General features: G+C 42.2%; 1 pseudogene across 1 annotated transcript in view; it reads left to right on the top strand.

Moving 5' to 3' along the window:
• The first annotated feature begins 437 nt into the window (after positions 1-437).
• LOC149203915 (uncharacterized) overlaps positions 438-11,422 on the top strand; it is a 33,220-nt pseudogene continuing 22,235 nt past the window's right edge. The window contains exon 1 of the transcript XR_016253708.1: positions 438-1,729. The product of XR_016253708.1 is annotated as an uncharacterized LOC149203915 (transcript). The remainder of the gene's footprint in view (positions 1,730-11,422) is intronic.

Genomic DNA, 11,422 nt, shown 5'->3' with positions numbered 1-11,422 from the left:
ATGTTTCATTCTTGTCCTAGGTTTATTGGAAATGAGAATCTTAGATACAAGTTCATTGGGAATCTTGAGTATAAATTTATAGGACCTTGAGTGTTTCTTGTGTGGAAAATATTTTATGGCAATCTAAGTGATTGTTTGAAAATTATTGACATTAATATAAATAATGCTAATTTATTTAACATTTAAAAAAAATTAAAAAATGGTATATTTGTATTAGAAAAAAAGGCTTCAGCTGTACCATACAACTATGTATTACAAAATTTATACACAGGAACATACAACTATGTAATACGAAATTTATACACTTTTGGTCAAGGCCATTTGTCAAAAGTGGTGACAAAGTTCATTTTTCCCTTCCTTCCTACTATATGACTACTAATACAGAAATGGCTGGGATATTGCGTTACATACTTCTATTATATGATAAATGTTAGGCTTTTGCAATATAAAACGACATTGCTTAGACTACTAAAGTAAAAAATTAAAATGTTAGTCCGGCACAACTTCTTCCAGCTTCTTGCTGTTGGCAATGATTTCAACATTTCCAGCTTCTACCTTCATTTTCTCCCATGGAGGAGTGATCATTGCTTCATTTGCTTCCATTACCTTGACCTTCATCATCTACCTGGTTGCTTGTCTCATCGTTCCCGCAGCTGACTGTACGTCATCGACGTCATTTAGACTTAGAAAATCAATTATGTTATCTACTTTAGAGCCAAGGCATTGAAGGGTTAGCTCCATTTCATACTGCTTCTGTCAAGTAGACTGCATGAAGGCCTTGACATTTATCATGTTCATATATTTGTCCATGTGTTCCTATCCAATTTTCATTCCAATCTTCTTCTAATTGTTGTCTCTTGATTGATGAGTGCTGAGGGTCTCCTCTATTTTCCTGTCAAAATGCTGAAGCCCTCTATTGACCAGCACTAATTTATGGATGATGCAACAGCATCGGTAATGCTCCATCGGAAACACGCAAAAAGGGTTTACTGCCAATACGACAAAACAGGGCTCTCGTTGGCACCTTCCTCGTCTAGATCGCGGATGAGGCCATCTTGGATAAGAGGCTAGGAAATCCTTCTTGAAACAACCAAATATCAAACAGCAATAGGAGGATAATGAACCCACATTCATCCTGAAATCAACACCAACCCTGATATCTGCCGTAACTTTCTTATTTTGAATCACAGAGGACGGAATACGACGGGCCACATAAATATCTGAGAGAAGCATGCGAGTCTGGGTCAAATACATACTTTGGATTACCTAGCGGTTTTCACGAACGACGCCATTCGCATTGTGATTAGATCATACAGAACCAATGGAGCTTAATATTGTCACGCCAGTGGTCAATTTTATCCCAAGGCCTAATGAAAACCCAGGAAGAATCCTATATTTTGAATTAGGAAGAGGATGGTCTAAATCCAGGGCTGTGCCGGGGTCTTTCATCTGCATCAAATCTTGGCAGTCAGGTTTCTCTAATCATTCCAGGATTATGACAAGAAGGTCTAGAAGACATATGCATTATTCACCTAGATGCCATGGAATTACTTCTCAATCAGAAGGAGCTATGCCAGAGGATGCCCACTACGTGAGGATGTGCATTAGTCTGGCCAAAAAGGCATTGGGTTGTACCTCTCCCAATCCCATGGTGGGGTGTGTGATTGTCAAGGATGGACACATTGTCGGCCAAGGATTCCACCCCAAGGCTGGAGAACCTCATGCTGAGGTATGCTCTTCCTCTCTATCTGAATTGCTATATGCACACTTACAAAGATTGTAAATAACAAGAATTCCAATTGAGTTCACCCATTGTTACGGAAAACAAATGTAATTGCTTAGACAGAGTGACATTATTTTTCTTTCAAATACAATCCGCAGAGGAGAAATTTTAAATCAAATCAAATCCATGGTTCAGGAAATCATAGCCGTGGTATTCATAAACAACATTGGTCCCTAGATTGGAAATTGAATCCATATTTAATTGGGTTATTTGTAAAGTAGAAACTTTGGCTTGCCATACCTGACCAAATATGATTTTTTGTGAAATAACAGTCGGTCACAAAGTTCTATTTTACTTTGGGCAATGCCACCCCTACTTTTTGTTTACTCTGCTAAAATGAGATTGGAGGACCACATGTTACCCATTTGAAAGAATCTCATTGGTTAAGTAGTTCAATACTTAAACAAATATTTACCAAGGTTAGCCTGAAAGCCGATACACCACATGTGAAATATAGCTACCGAAGATATGCTTCTTGCAAAAATATGATTGAAACAGCTCGAATTCAATTATTTTTCTCACATTTAGTGCATGAAATTTGTTTGCAAACAGCTCGAATTCAATTATTTTTCTCACATTTAGTGCATGAAATTTGTTTGCAATGTGTTGATGGAGTGCTTTCACTTTTGTGCTTCAGACGGTCAATTATTTTTCAGGAATGTCACAGAGTTGTAACATGCTCTCCATATATAACTTTGGTGGGAAAATATCTATGTTGCACAGGTTTTTGGAACAGGGTATAGGACTGGGCATTTGCAAGGGTGGGAAGATCCCCTCAATTTTCCTATGGAATATATATATATATATAAATTTTTTTTTGAAATATTTAAAATTCCAAAACAAATTTAAAGATTTAAAAAATACTAATGTATAGGGCTCAGTCCAAGGGTTAGCTTAACTGGTTGTCACCAATGGTTTTGGGAATTTGGTTAGTTTTGTGTTGGCAGGTGCTTGGTTTAAGGTGCACTAACCTATGGTAATGGGTTTGCTAAGAATGACATTCATGAATGTGGGGAAACATCCTTTAGTGCCTTTCGCCAAAAAAAATTTCATTGGAAAAAACATTCCAAGGAATTAGTTAGTGTTAAAATTGGCAACTAGAGCCAACTTCCACCTTAGGACAACTCATATGATGGAGATGATTATTGCAATGGATTCCTCTTTTGGAGAGGTACAATTTTGATATAAAAATCATCTCATTTTGACAAGCAGAAATGAAATTATGAATTTATTCTTCTTATGGACAAATTATCAAGGTCGATCTCAGTCAAATGTAGGCTCATGAAGCCCAATGGATGGGTCTCCTCACCCTCAATGAATTGTATAAATAAGAGCGACCCTTCTCTCATTTGGAAATCACATCATCTCTTTCTTCTTTTGTTTGGTTCGTACCACTTGGAAGCAACCTCTCCCGTTTTCGCACGCGTGGTAGGAGGCCGAGTTTTTCTGGGTCAAAACAGGCTGAAATTTCAGAGCTTCAGTACAACATTGACCCACGTTGACCAAGGGAGATTTGACTATCTTTGACTTCTATTTTTGGGCTAGAATTCCGATTTCGCTAGGCCGCAATTATTGGCACAGAAATCGAGGAGTTTGGGACAGTTGGACCAGCGTTAGCTTCAGGTTGGCTTCAGATTTGACCGCAGAAAATTACAACAGTGTTTCTTTCTCCTTTGACTGGGTTTGACCGAATTGTTTTGGGCTGAATTTGACTCTCCTGGAAAGCCGAATTGGATTGTTGTTGACTGAACTGCATTAAGGATGTGTTGCTGCTATTTTGACCACCATTGACTTTCTGGTTAGGGCTTCATTGACTGCTGATTTGGCAGATCTGTTTTGGGCTTGTACTTATGATATTTGTACTCTCTCTCTCTGCTGAACTATTGAAGAATAATAAGAAGATTTGATCAAAGGGTTTCCCCACATTGGGGTTTGTCCCTGGCATCTGCCACATCTTGTGTCCTCTTGTCTTGGCTTGTCTTTTGTATATGATTTTATGTTCTATCTGCATTTACTGTCAATGTTTATAAGTTAATGTGATTGCTACTGGATATAATTGGAAATTGTCATTGGGCTGCTAAAGGAACATTGAAGTAAATTGTCTTAAGCATAGAACATACCATTGTTATAAAAAATTAACATGGTATCAGAGCTCAGGGGAAGACTAAGTCCAAGCAAGACTCAAGAGTGAAGCAAAGCAATCACTAAGGAATCTGTTGGACAAGGACTTGGAACTAGTCTGATCCAGGTGGATGTTGGTGGCCACCCACCTATCCCATTTGGACCCCCACAACTGTCTCTTTCAGCTTTTTTAGTTTCCTAAATTGTAGCACAGTTTACTATTTTTAGCAGTTTTTCGGGTCCTGAACTTCCGGAGCCGTTTTGAGGCCCTAAACGACGTTTTTTTGGGATTCTGGGGCAACATGGGTCCATGGACCCATGTTGCCTCCCAAAGTGGTAGTACTCGGATAGATCTTTCTAACGAGCTATCGTACACGTCAAATGGAGATCGTATGCCAAAGTTACGACCCCGGGAAATTGATGTACCAATTTACCCAAACGGGGCCCACAATTTGGTGTTTCATCTTCTAGGGTTAGGTTTCGGGATGTGAAGGGTTTTCCATTGTTTCTCAACAATAAATAGGCCTTCGAGCCTCATTGTAATACAGTTCGGAACAGTTCAGAGGCATGTAGTCGTCACATCTCTTCTCAGAGATAAGCTACCATCGCCCTAGCTGGCTTCTTTACATTTCTGTTTGTAAGCATATTTCAGTATTTTACAGTAATGAAATGAAGTATTATTTCCGCTGCATCTCTGTATTTATGGTTATCGCATCTCTGTATTTATGGTTATCTCTGTAATCTATTGCGTTCCTGCTTAAATCCGGATCAGTGGTATCAGAGCGGTCTGTTTTTTCTCTGTTTTTCTTTGCATGTCCCCAACGAGGTCGGGATATAAGGAGTTAGGGCTTGAACTGGTCGAACCTTTTCAAGACCAGCCTCGCAAATCCCGACGGCCTCCCATGGCGGATGAGAAGAAAGACGAGGGGGCAGGAGATCCTATCAAAATCTTGCTCGAAGAAGCGCTCGAGCGGCAAAGGAACGCGATGATGGATAGCTTTGCGCAGATCCTTCAGCGGCTACCCAGAGGCGACGCATCGGCTTCCAGCAGCTACTCTGGAAACGCCACACCCTTTAAGGTACAAGTTAATTTTGAAATCCCCATATTCGAGGGTCAAATAGACGCAGATGTCGTAGATAAATGGTTAAATCTGCTAGATGGGTATTTTTCTGTTCATGAATTTTCAAGTCGGGAAAAGATTGTTTTCGCTCTTCTCAAAGCAGCTCCCCACGTCAAGGACTGGTGGGAAACCTACTGCGAGTAGAAGGATGAAAGTACAGGCTCACTATTTTCAGCCGCACCCACTTGGAATGACTTCCGGGATGCCATCAAGGAGCAGTACTACCCTGTCGGAAGCTATGAGGACAAATACATCAAATGGACCACACTGCGGCAGGGACGAGACCAAGATGTGCCGGAGTTCACAAACATTTTTCATACCCTTCGCACACAGTTGGGTATCAAAGATTCTGAGCTGCATCTGGTACTCAAATACCGTGGCTGCCTGCACAGATACATCCAGGAAGAGATGGTGTTTTTGAACATCCCCTCACTCGGCACAGCATACCGATACGCTGTCAAAATCGAGCAAAAGTTCAAACAGAAGAAGCGAGACTTTGGATCTGCAAATCCGAAGCCCAAAGGACAAAGCCAAGGCGGGGTGACCCAAGACAACCCGTCAAAGCCGCAAGAAAAGAACAACACCGCGAAGCCGAAGAAGGACATAGGAAAGTGGTGTGAGTTCCACAAGAGTCCCAGTCATAACACAAGTGAGTGTCGGACCAAGCAGTCGCTGGTGGCCGAATTGAAGGCTTCCGAATCAGATGCATGTTCTGACCCTGAGCCAGAACCCGACAAGGGGAATGGAAAAGGGAAGCAGATCATTGATGCGGATCCTAGCGCCACTGTTGCCACTGCCAAGATCAAGAAAAATGAGCCCGAAGATCCAGAGGAGGGGGAGCGTCTTTTCCACTCACAGATGTGGGTGAAGGGTTCACCGCTGCGATTCATTGTCGACAGTGGTAGCCAAAAGAACCTGGTTTCAGCAGAGGTTGTGAAGCGGTTGGGCCTACCGACTACACCACACCCACAGCCGTACAGTATCGGGTGGCTTCATGAAGGACGAGATCTGAAAGTTCGCCAGCAGTGCCGCCTTCCCTACAGCATCAAGCCCTTCACCGATGAGGTATTATGTGATGTTACACCTCTGGATGTTTGTGATGTATTATTAGGCCAGCCATACTTATGGAGGCGACATGCTGTGTATGAGTCCAGGCCTCGTGCTGTCATTATTTCTTTGAATAATTCATTATACAGGATACCAGAGGTAGCCCCACCTACCGCCACATCTTTGATCACTACCAAGAAAGGCAGCAAGCTCATATCACAGACCAGGAAATTCATCTGTCTGGTCCACCCCCAAAGTAAGGGGAAGATTGTTGCTACATCCATGACCCCTGCAAAGGGTTCCTCTACGCAGCAGCAGCAACAAAGGGATACGGTCATGACAAAACACAGGAACAACTTCTCCTCACCCACATGGGTACCACACAAGTTTCAGGTGGGCAACAAAGTCTGGTTGCATATGCAGAAAGAACGCCTTACCAGAACCCATCAGAAGCTCAGATCACTCCAACATGGTCCTTACAGCAGTACCAAGGCTATGGGGAACAATGCTTTGGAGCACATCATTAATCCATTCCTTCGCCTGCACCAAATGTTCAATGTCGACCATCGTCGACCATGCTTCCCACCATCACTGGACACATCAGAGATTGCAGGACAAGTTCAGCAGATGGAGGAACTCAACGCAATGGGGACTATTGCTTCCTAAGGGGGGAGGAATGATCCAGGTGGATGTTGGTGGCCACCCACCTATCCCATTTGGACCCCCACAACTGTCTCTTTCAGCTTTTTTAGTTTCCTAAATTGTAGCACAGTTTACTATTTTTAGCAGTTTTTCAGCTCCTGAACTTCCGGAGCCGTTTTGAGGCCCTAAACGACGTTTTTTTGGGATTCTGGGGCAACATGGGTCCTCCCAAAGTGGTAGTACTCGGATAGATCTTTCTAACGAGCTATCGTACACGTCAAACGGAGATCGTATGCCAAAGTTACGACCCCGGGAAATTGATGTACCAATTTACCCAAACGGGGCCCACAATTTGGTGTTTCATCTTCTAGGGTTAGGTTTCGGGATGTGAAGGGTTTTCCATTGTTTCTCAACAATAAATAGGCCTTCGAGCCTCATTGTAATACAGTTCGGAACAGTTCAGAGGCATGTAGTCGTCACATCTCTTCTCAGAGATAAGCTACCATCGCCCTAGCTGGCTTCTTTACATTTCTGTTTGTAAGCATATTTCAGTATTTTACAGTAATGAAATGAAGTATTATTTCCGCTGCATCTCTGTATTTATGGTTATCGCATCTCTGTATTTATGGTTATCTCTGTAATCTATTGCGTTCCTGCTTAAATCCGGATTATAGTCCCATGACGACTACATCTTTTTTCAAATCTGAGGACAAGCTTAAGGATGAATCCAACTATCATGCAGGGAAGATGACTTTGGATTTGACATTAGAAGAGAATGATGCCATGAATTATGTCAAAGGAAGAATAGCAGAGCTTCCTTCAAATGGATATGTTGCTGCACAAACCAAGTACAAGAAAGGTGAGGTTAAAGCTAAGAAGATTATTGGTTATTCTTAAGCCTTTGGTTGCATATATTTCTGATTGGGAAACATCTAAGGAAATGTATGAAAAGTTGGTTGGGATAGTCAAAGTTAATAATGCAAATCAAGTTCTCTTTCTCAAGAACAAGTTGAAAGACATCAAGATGGATAGAGGAGAATCCATCCAATCCTACTTCATGAGGATTACCGAGATCAAGAATGATCTTCTATCTATTCGAGAGGTCATTGGTGACCGAGAGCTCACTCTTATTGCTCTTGGACGTCTTACAAGAGATTGGGATGTGTTCAACACTACCATTCGCGACAATGACGGGATTCCGGGATTTGATGAACTATTGGCCAGATACACTCAAGAAGAAATAAGGATGATGGAAAGAGACAAGCCCTCAAATGGAAACAATCCTACCGCCTTCTCCGCTCATTCTAAAAGAAGGAACAATGCTAGTCCAAGGAATCAAGGACAAGGGTTCAAGCCGGCATTCAAAGAAGGAAGAAAAGGAAGATGCTTCAATTGTAACAGGTTTGGCCACTTCGCTAGAGAGTGTCCCCACAAGAAGGATACTCCAAGAGATGATGACAACAATAACAACAACTTCAAATGGCAATCAAAGGAACAACAGGTTCAATAACAAAGGAAAGAGGAATCCTCCCGCTACTCGAAATGGAGGTGGTTGTCCTCCCAATAAGTCGAGAAACTCCAAGTATGATGAAGTTAATGTTGTAAAGCAAAAAGAATGTTATCTTATTTTTTCCCTATCCACCGCCTCTCCTCCGGATACATTGGACCATTGGTTGATTGATAGTGGTGCCTCAAGGCACTTCACTTGGTACAAAGAAGCTCTCTCTAACTTCGTTGAAAAGAAGACAAATATGGAAATTATACTTGGGGATAATGCCACTTATCCCGTGAAAGAAATTGAGACCGTTACTCTTCACTTAAATCAAGGTCAAACCTTTCATTTACAAGAAGTGTTGTATGTACCTGATCTGAAAAAGTACCTAGTCTCTTTTTTTGCAATGGAAGATAAAGGTTTCGAGGTGACGTTCATTGATGGGACGGTTTGTGTTTGGCAAAGGAACCCAAGAGATGCATTCACTCTTGGATTCAGGGTTGAAGGTCTCTATCAGGTTAGAGGAAGTCCGTTGGGAGCAATGATTTGTGACACTTCTCTTCAATCTGAATTATGGCACCGAAGATTTGCTCATCTTCATTTCAAAGCCTTACCCGATGTAAGGGAGATGGTCACAGGGATGCCCAAATTGAACTTGAATCATGAAGGTGTTTGTCAGGGATGTGAAGCTGGAAAACATACAAGGGAACCATTCCCCTCAAGTGAGACTCAAACTACTGATATTCTTCAATTGGTCCATTCTAATCTATCAGGTGTGTTGCTTGTGACATCTTTGGGTCAATATTTGTACTATGCAATTTTTGTGGATGACATCTCTCGCAAAACATGGATCTATTTTTTAAAGAAGAAAGACGAAGTGTTCAAATGGTTTCGCTCTTTTAAAGCCTTGGTCGAGAATCAAACAAGGAGAAAGATCAAAATACTGAGGACCGATAATGGGACCGAATATGAGTCAAATGAATTCAAAGACTATTGTAGAGAAGCTAACATTAAGAGGGAGACTACAACCACATATACTCCTGAACAAAATGGTGTTGCCGAAAGGAAGAATTGTACTATCATAGAAGCCACCCGGGCTATGCTTCATGATCAAGGTCTTTCGAAGTTCTTATGGGGAGAAGCTGCCAACACCGCTGTGTATGTCCAAAACTGATGCCCACATCAAGCTTTGGACTTCAAGACACTCGAAGAAGTATTCACCAGTAAGAAACCTGATGTTTCTCATTTTAGAATTTTTGGTTGTCTCGTATACTTTCATGTACCAAAAGAGAAAAGAAACAAACTAGATGCATCTGGGAAGAAAGGAACATTTGTGGGCTACAGTGAAACTTTGAAGGCATATAGAATCTATGTGCCTGGTCAAAGGGAAGTGGAATTAAGTCATGATGTCACTTTCGATGAAGATTTTGCTCTTAGAAAGATTCAAGATCTTCCTATTCCTAGGAAGGACAATGATGATGCTGATGCAGAAAAGCATGATGAACCTCCATCCGATGAATTGATGCCCGATGTTGAAGGTCTAATGGATCTTATTGATCCACCTCCTAGTGAGCCCTCTACTTCAAGGAAAAGGCCTTTATGGCTCAAAGATACTCTTGAAGATGCCGAGAAATACATTGCACCAAGGGGGACATTTCGTGACAAGAAGCCGAATAGGTACTAAGGGTACTTAGTTGTCATGAGTACCGTTGTACAATCTGAGCCTTGTACATTCGAAGAATTTGTGAGGCAATAGGTTTGGAAGGATGCGATGAACGAGGAGTATGAGTCGATCATGAAGAATGATGTTTGGGATGTGGTTCCTAGACCCAAGGATAAGTCTGTGGTCACTTCGAAATGGCTCTACAAGATCAAACATGGAGCTGATGGGAGTGCTGAGAAATTCAAGGCCAGATTTGTAGCTCGAGGCTTCTCTCAAAAGGAAGGAGTAGACTACGATGAGATATTTGCACTAGTTGCCCGATATACCACCATCCATTCAATCATAGCCCTTGCTGCCTCGCAAGGATGGAACCTTCACCAGATGGATGTCAAAATTGCCTTCTTGCATGGTTCGCTTAAGGAGGAAGTGTATGTGGAACAACCTGAGGGGTTCGAGGTTCAAGATCGTGAGACACATGTATGCAGGTTGAAGAAAGCCCTCTATGGGTTGAAGCAAGCCCCTAGGGCTTGGTATGAGAAGATAGATAGCTATCTTATGAAGCTGGGATTCACAAGAAGCGATGCTGACCCGAACCTATACTTCAAGATTGAAAATGACAGACCTCTCATTCTGGTCCTCTATGTGGATGATCTCTTTCTTACAGGTGATGACCCTCTCATTCATCAATGCAAGAGGGAGTTGGCTTCCGAGTTCAAGATGAAGGACCTAGGATTGATGCATTATTTCCTATGGTTGGACATCTGGCAAAATCCAGGTGAGATTTTCCTTTCTTAAGGAAAATATATTGTGAAACTACTTGAGAGATGTGGGATGGTGGATTGCAAGTTCGTGACTACTCCGATGGAACTCAACTTCAAGAAGTTATGTGGAAGTGCTGTTGGGCCTGAATTGGCGAACCCTACCGAGTATCGTCAACTTGTGGGGGCACTGATGTTCTTGGTCAACTCCCGTCCTGACATATGCTTCGTTGTGAACACGTTGAGTCAATATATGGTCGAGCCTCATCACATTCATTGGATTGCTGCCAAGAATCTTTTGAGATATCTTCGGGGCACAATCCACTATGGACTGAGATACACTGTCGGGAATTTGAGGCTACATGGATATACAGATGCTAACTGGGCTAGTAGTGTGGTGGATCGTAAGAGAATGTCTGGGTGCTGCTTCTCCTTGGGATCTGCCTCTATATCTTGGATGAGCAGGAAGCAAAAATTGGTTGCACTAAGCACCGCCAAGGCTGAATACATTGCTGCAAGTATGGCCTGTTGTGAAGTAGTTTGGTTGAGGAAGCTCTTCAGTGAGCTATTTGAGCACGTGCTAGATACCATCGTGATCTTCTGCGACAACCAAAGTGGGATTCGTCTATCATAGAATCTCGTGTTCCACGACCGCTCCAAGCACATTGATATCAGGTACCACTTTATCCCGGATATGGTACAATGGGGAGCAGTTAGGCTCCAACGCATCAGGACAGATGAGCAGGTTGCAGACATTCTCACGAAGCCTCCCGCGAAGGTCAAATTCTTAACATT

This window comes from Pinus tabuliformis, chromosome 2_1 (assembly GCF_031772625.1).
Source record: "Pinus tabuliformis cultivar Carrire ecotype Pingquan chromosome 2_1, CPIR1, whole genome shotgun sequence".
Lineage (NCBI taxonomy): Eukaryota > Viridiplantae > Streptophyta > Pinopsida > Pinales > Pinaceae > Pinus > Pinus tabuliformis.
Note: the sequence above shows the minus strand (reverse complement) of the source record. Positions and strands in the feature narration are given on the sequence as shown.